Source organism: Lagopus leucura, unplaced genomic scaffold, assembly GCF_019238085.1.
Source record: "Lagopus leucura isolate 7727_CA_CO unplaced genomic scaffold, USGS_WTPT01 Super-Scaffold_100036, whole genome shotgun sequence".
NCBI classification, from domain to species: domain Eukaryota; kingdom Metazoa; phylum Chordata; class Aves; order Galliformes; family Phasianidae; genus Lagopus; species Lagopus leucura.
The window spans coordinates 2,986,352-2,993,611 of NW_024962285.1; positions in this window are offsets into that span (position 1 = coordinate 2,986,352).

Sequence of the window (7,260 nt, forward strand, 5' to 3'; positions counted from 1 at the left end):
AAAAAAAAAAACAAAAAACCATAACATTTACAACAGTAAAAATTATGAGTGATTTGTTTCTAAATTGTGCCAAAGAGAAAAACCCACAGAGCCAGCAAAGTTTTTCCTTCTTTCCTTAGAGGCTGGAGAACTGCAGGCATCCAGCTGCCTGCTGCCTGGGGGGCTAGCACTAGCCAGGAGCAATTAGATGCTAGATTATAATTGGGCTTCCGTGAGCCACCTCTTCAATCATCAGCTGCAATGCTGCTGTAAAAGCAGCTATGACAGTCCTCCCCTAGCCTTTCTACCTACTTATTTTTTACAGAGGGTTTTGTAGTTCTTGGCTGGCAGAGGACCCGAAATTACCTGCAGGTTGCCCATTTCAGCCACCAGCTGGACACAGGTGGGACAGCCTTCCTTCAACTGCCCATTGGGCTGCCTTACTGCTGGGGCAGCTGCTGAGGGGGCATGGAAGGTCTTCAGTCCCAGCAGCTTGGATCTCGACCACATCCATCTTCCTCCTTCTTCTCATCTCAGTATGGTTTTGGTCTCTGCTGTGACCTTGACTGAGCCTGAACTGAAGCTGGACTTGCCAGGCAGTGAATGGGCTTGCAGAGAGGAGCAGAGGTCCCTGGACTTGTTTTGGCATCATTGCTTTTCACTGTATTTTTATGCACATTACAGAACAGCTGAGGTTGATAGGCACTTCCAGAGACCACACAGTCCAGCTGCCCAATCCAGCAGCATCACCCACAGCAGGATGCCCAGGACCATGCCCAGGTGGGTTCTGAGTATTTGCATGGGTGATGCTGCCCTCTCTATGGGTGACTGGTTCTAGCAGACTTCCTGGATGTGGAATACAGAATGAAATCTTGTGTTAAAGCAGAATTTTCTGTGTTCCTGTGCATGCCCATTGCCTCTTGTCCTGTCCCAGCAGAACAGAAGAGCCTGCCTCCCTCCCATCAGGTATTTGTATATTTATATGTATTCCTAGTACTGTATATTTAATAGAAAAATAAAAGAGGATTTCTGTAACTAAAACAAGAAGTGATCTGAGTATCTCATTAAAAAAGAGAGGCAAACTACCAGGAAAGCAAAAAAGGAATGCAAAGCTACATGGTAAAGTACAAGGCTAGCCTGACTGCATAGGAGAGCATCAAAATTGTTCTGTCAAATGCTAAAAAGTTTCCTTCTATTTACATATCTCCTGAATTGTGTAGTTAAGTCAGAGTCAAAAGGATTTTCACCATTTTAATCCTCCAGTATACTACTTCAAAGCATCTTTGAAACTTCAGAACGGTATGTGCAAAGGGTTTTAGACGGGATGAGGAGAAAATGTCTCACTGTGGCTGCCCAGACCACTGCTCTCTGTCCCACCAGGCCAAGGTCCTTGGGCCTCCAATGAACAGTGCTCGGTAATACTGCAAACAAGCAGCTTGTTGCAGTGGAAAATGTTGGACAGGCTTAAGTATAAGCACATATCCACCCACTTCCTGCCACGTCCATTAATGCAGGTAATGTTGCTGCAATTAAAAACCATGCATTTCCCAAGAAGGTCCAAGAAACCACACTTAACCCATCCACTTAGAATAGTTCATCAGTATAATATTTCAGGTGCCACTATGTGGTAAGGACTGGCAAATAGCACTGTTTTAAGTACTTCATCTATAATTCTTACTTGAAGACCTTTGTGCATTAAAGTATTTTCCTTCTGTGTAGTTTTCCATTTAATTTCTGCATTTTCAATCACTTTGATGCACTCACAAGGCAGATTCAGGTGCATTTATGTAGGGCATAGGATTACAGCAAAACTTTCTCAGAATGTCCTGAAGGTCATAATGATTTTTCGGACCTTTTCTGAATCCATCTCCGCAGCAGGGCAACAGCCACATTACCACGTGATAACTGTTGTTACCACTTGCCATAGGCCATGTCTGTAGGGCTCCCCATGAATGAGCCCAGTTGCTCTGGGTAGCTTTCCTCCCTCTGCATTGCTTTATGCCTTACTAAAACATGAATTCCTGTCAGTAATCTGAAAAACCTATTGGAAATTTTGGCTTCAGTTGAAAACCTCAAACACTTGCCCATATAGTCTGCAGATAGTAGAAGGTAACAATGCTGTATTTAAAAGACAACAAAAACTCTGGGCAGAATGAGGATACAACAGGTCTGATATTCGTGGCCAGCTATCACCTATTTTGCTTTTGCAGGAGGAATGCTTTATAGTCAGTATCTCACTTACTGGTAACATATAGAAGAAATTATTTGCAGATGAGTCCAATCACAGAGATGGAGGCAGTTATTGGAGAGATGAAGCCTTTCTGTTAGCAGGCTACCAAGCAGGAGGGTAAACATCATTACGTGTAGGAGATCTTACAAGCTCTGCGATTAATAAATGCCAGTCAGACAGGTATTTTTGGTAATAATTCTTTGGCCTAAAGCTATGAATTTCCTCCAAAATCTCATGACGAGAAGCTGGAAACAAATATTTCACTATTTATGTCCTATTTTATTACAGGCTTCCTTTTTGGTTATAGATACACAATTCATCTTTCTAGGAATGCATTTTCCTCATGCTTACGGACGAGCAAAATATCTTTACTGTAACACAAAGTTATTGTGTTTGTATCATTTATTGATGTGTCTGAAGCATTCTAAGGACTGTGGATTAAAGGTGCTATATTAGTGCGAAGCACACAATAGGTTATTAAGCTTATCCTCAAAAATATGTTTGTTTGGTCTTCATTTCTTCTGCTGGCACAGACTTCCGACCAAGACACAAGGAACCCTTCCCCTCTCATTGCTATGTGGGAGCAGACCCAGAATGTATGCCATCTTCTGCACAGTCTGGTGACAGCACTTCCCAGGCAATCTGAAATCACCTGCACCCAAGAAAGAAAGAGAAAAGAGAAAAATGCATAAGCTGATTATTTGCATTAGTTTTTTTTTTCCGCTCATCCCCATAAGGAAGGAATGGTGAGGGCAGCACTGTTCAAAGCAGGCAGCTTTGAGCCCTGCCTTGTCGCTGCAAACAGCCAAGCCCGAGTAAAGCAAATTATGCAGCTGCTGCTGGGCATTTAAAATGTATATGAACAAGCTGTCACTCCTCGATCTGAAACTTATTCAGTTATTCAAACTAATTCAATTCCATCACCCAGCCCTGACACTCTGGTGCCTCCCACAGACTGTTTTAATGGGAAGTGATTCGTAAGTGCAGACACCTCAGAAGTGTGTGGCAGGGGGACGTTTCTGATTCAACAATCATTGCTGTGGCTGTTAACAGCACCGGCATTTATGCGATCCTAATTATTCTGTGAGCGCAAGAGGCACCAGGAGGGCCCGTGCCTTTCCTCCTGCCCCTCTGGCACTGCCTGTGGCCATCCCTATATGTCCCATGCTGCCTCCATCTACCCTTGCACCATACCCCACCTGCTCTGCCTGTTGACACGAGCAGCATGTGGGCTTTCAGTGTCCCCAGCAGGGCTTACATCAGCCTTCAGGCCTTCAGCATCTCCTCAACTGGGCTGGCTTGAAAGAAAATGGTTGACTGTAAAAAAAAAACAAAACAACCCCTAGCAGCAGTGAATGCTCCTCCCTGTGAGTCCCTCTTCATCTAACCTCAACTCAGACTGCTGTGATTCTGAGCAGCCCTGATAGAGACAGTCCCTATATTGACACTCTTGTGTATCTGTAAGAGCGATAATAAAGAAAGGCTTTGCCTTGAGACTGTGTCCTCATTTATGCTGAAGTTCCTAACAACAGACACTGTTGTCCAGGACTTTCAAACACCAGCAATGCCTAGTCATGGATGTTTGGGTTTCAAAACAGTTTTGCATTATCTGTGCGGGAAAACAAACCATAAAGAGCCTCTCTGCTGAATCCAGCACAAATGAGGTCCAGTCCAACAGCCGTCTCACACAGGACAAGGACTTGGTCTGTCATTATTTGGTTTTTAATTAATATTCCAAAGAGAGTACAAAGTCTTTGACATCAGCACCTGCAGAAGCTGTAAGGTCACCCAGCACCAGCTGGTGAGCAGATCATGATGGGTCCCACTGAATGCCACATTTCAACCATTACTGGGAACTCAAGATCCTGCTATCCCACAAGGATATCCCAGGGAGGATGCAGGGTTAGCTCATCCCTACCAAGCCTGCTGGCAAGGAGTCAGGCAAGGATTGCTTAGTATTTGTACCCAAATTTATTCTGCACCCAAGCAAAAGCCTTCCATAGACAGAAAGGCTGAAGCTCCAGTCCAGTGCTGTGCTCACAGCATTCCTCTCATCCCCCCAGGCACAGATAGGCTCCATTGGTCCTGCACAGCCTCACTGCTCCTTGCTCACGCCAGGCACGGTCCCATACCCCTGAGAGCATTCACTGGAGAGGCCAGGAGTGCAGCTGGGCAGGTCAGACCCAAAGGAGCTATGTTATGTATACCTCTCTTACTCTAAACTTGCACAGGCAAAAGAAGGCATTTTTTAGGAGAAGTGATGCAAAGGTTAAGTCTTGATTTGGTTTCATTACACAATCACAAGGCAATAAATTGCACAGTGATGCAAATGCCAGTCTCTGCTTTTGCTGTGTAGGCTTCCTCCACTGGCAGCAATGCCAAGGGAATACCAGAGTGGGATGTCTGCGTCTTTTTGACACACCAACACGCTGTCACACAATTCTGGCATCAGGGGATGAAGAGAGCTCAGGAGAGAGCAGATGCCATTTGAAACCAGCAGGCTGCAGTGCTTTCGACTTTATTTCGTGTTGCGCACAAATACAGTGACCATGGCTGAAAGATCAGATACTAAAAACCCCTGATCAGGAGTTTTGCTGATAATAAATCACTTTCCTTTGGAGTTTGCTGTGCAGCACAGATGAACCAATTATCAGGACAGACAAAAAGCGTGTTTCAAACTTCTCTTACCATTAATGTCTTGTGGATATGCAAACTGAGTAATAAACATGACTCTAGGAACCTGTATGCTGGGTTTGCTCACCGTACCTTTCAGAGGAAAAGTATTTACATACTTAAAATATATTCATAATAATTTGTCAGTCACTGAAAAGAGCAGGATTCACTGCAAACGATGTAATTGCAGTTTTCTCACCATAAAAGCTTTGCTTGCGTAGGTCTTGCAAATGATTGTGTTGCATGCAGTAAGAAGTGTACACATCATTAATTTTATATTATTAATATTTAAAATGCATACTGCAATATGACCTGAAAACTCCCATAACGTCAGCATGGGCACTTTGGCACTGGAAAGCACACAGCAATCTCATGATTCCCTGTACAGGCATGTGTAGGAGCAGCCAAGGAGAGGCAATGAGGCCAGCTGTCTTCTTCTTCCCCATCCTTTGCATATTGGGATTAAAGCCCATTGCCTGCATGTCCCAGGGACACGTACAGGAGGGCAAAGTCCCCATACCTCTTTTCCCTTAGCCAGACTGCACAGAAAGCCTTGAATCTAGATCTGGTGCTCAACAAGAGCATTGTGCACCAGTGCAAGGCAAAACAAGTCTTGTACATAGATCTCTCCTCCTATTTATTTCCATGGAAACCACAACAGATGGAAAGTGCACAGTAACACTATTTGATAGAGCACATTCTCAGCTACTGTTCTTCAACACAACATTAGCTGTGCACTTTCTCCAGTGACAAACAACAGCATGCACCCACCACCTCACTGCACTCACACCCACTGGTTGGTCTCCATGAGCACTCAGCAAGCATCAGGGAATGTCATTGGGTGCCATTTTTTCTTCACGGAGGAATTCAGTTCTACACCTTTGCTTCAGCTGCACTTCCATGCCAGATGCCATCATGTCAGACTGTCCCTTATCTACCATCTGTCTCATGGCAACAACATGAAATGGAATATTGGTGGGAAGGTTCAACCTCTACTGTGATGCCACCAACATCTGCTTCTAACATCCCTCAACATACCCCTCTTCTCAGGGGCAGTTTCTTTACAGAGAGAGTGGTGAGGTGCTGGAACAGCTGCCCAGAGAGGTTGTGGATGCCCCATCCATTCCTGGAGGTGTTCAAGGCCAGGTTGGATGGGGCCCTAGGCAGCTTGGGCTGGTATTAAATGGGGAGGTTGGTGGCCCTGACTGTGGCAGGAGAGTTGGAGTTTCATGATCCTTGAGGTCCCTTCCAACCCTGGCCATTCTGTGATGCTAACATTACGAGCCAATATGATAAAATAGGAGGCGTTACTTTCAGTGCACAACACTTTCCCAGTATGCACACAGGCAAGGAGTTAAATCCCAGGTTTGGGTTTCAGGCTACTTCAGTGAAAGGAGGGAAAATGCAGGCTGTGGTCACAAATGTCAATGAATAGCTGGTAACAGCAGAGTTTCACTTAAAATAGCAGTAGGTCACACTCACAAGATGCTTTTTTAAGAGGGTAAGGTCTGGTGTTAGCTGTAAATGGGGAAAGCAGCATGTGGGAAGCAGCTCAATTGACAGGCAAGGACCTGAGAGGTCACATAATAGGGTTCAATCTCTGTTTAACCATACAAAGCTGAGCTGGGAAAGTGCATGTTAAAGCAGTGGCTTGATGAGGCAAGTCTCTGCCTGGGCTGCATCCCTCACAGAGCCAGTCCCACAGAGAGGCCAAGCTTGGGGTCTTGCCCTTCTGCTGGGAAGCACTCTGTGCCCCTCATAGAGTGGTGGGAAGGGGGCACAGCAGTGGAGCATGACTGCCTCAGGGAAGTGGCTTGGAGGGAGCCATACCCCGGGCATTCCCTTGGAGGGCAGAATATATGAGCTGGCTGCAGGCAAAATTTCCAGCGCAGCCAGGCATAAACACAGACAGCTTTTAGCCTGAAACAGTACACAGGCAAACCAGGCAACAAGAGCAGTTCAAAGACATCTCGTTTACTTAGAAGCACGAGCCTCATTCATTCAGAGAAGACACGACTTGGAAAGCCTAGAGGATGGAGAGCTTTAAAGCGGAAATTTCAAGCAACGTTTCAGCTAGTCCTGAAATACTTCAGCCAAAGTGCACATAAATTTGAACAGAAGGAAGGACAAATATTAGTGCCTTCAGAACTTCTGTGGAACAGCCTGTCTACAGTCCTTGGTGCCTTATGTCCCACAACTATTCTGAACCAGCTCTGAACCTGAGTTGTGTCTGTTAGGTCAGAATTATGGGTCACACAGCAATTACCAGGCTGTTTGAGGGAGGAAGGGAGGGAGGAAAGGAGGGAAAGAGGGTAGGAAGGAAGGGAGTGAAGAAGGGAGGGAGGGATGGAGGGATGGAGGGATGGAGGGATGGAGGG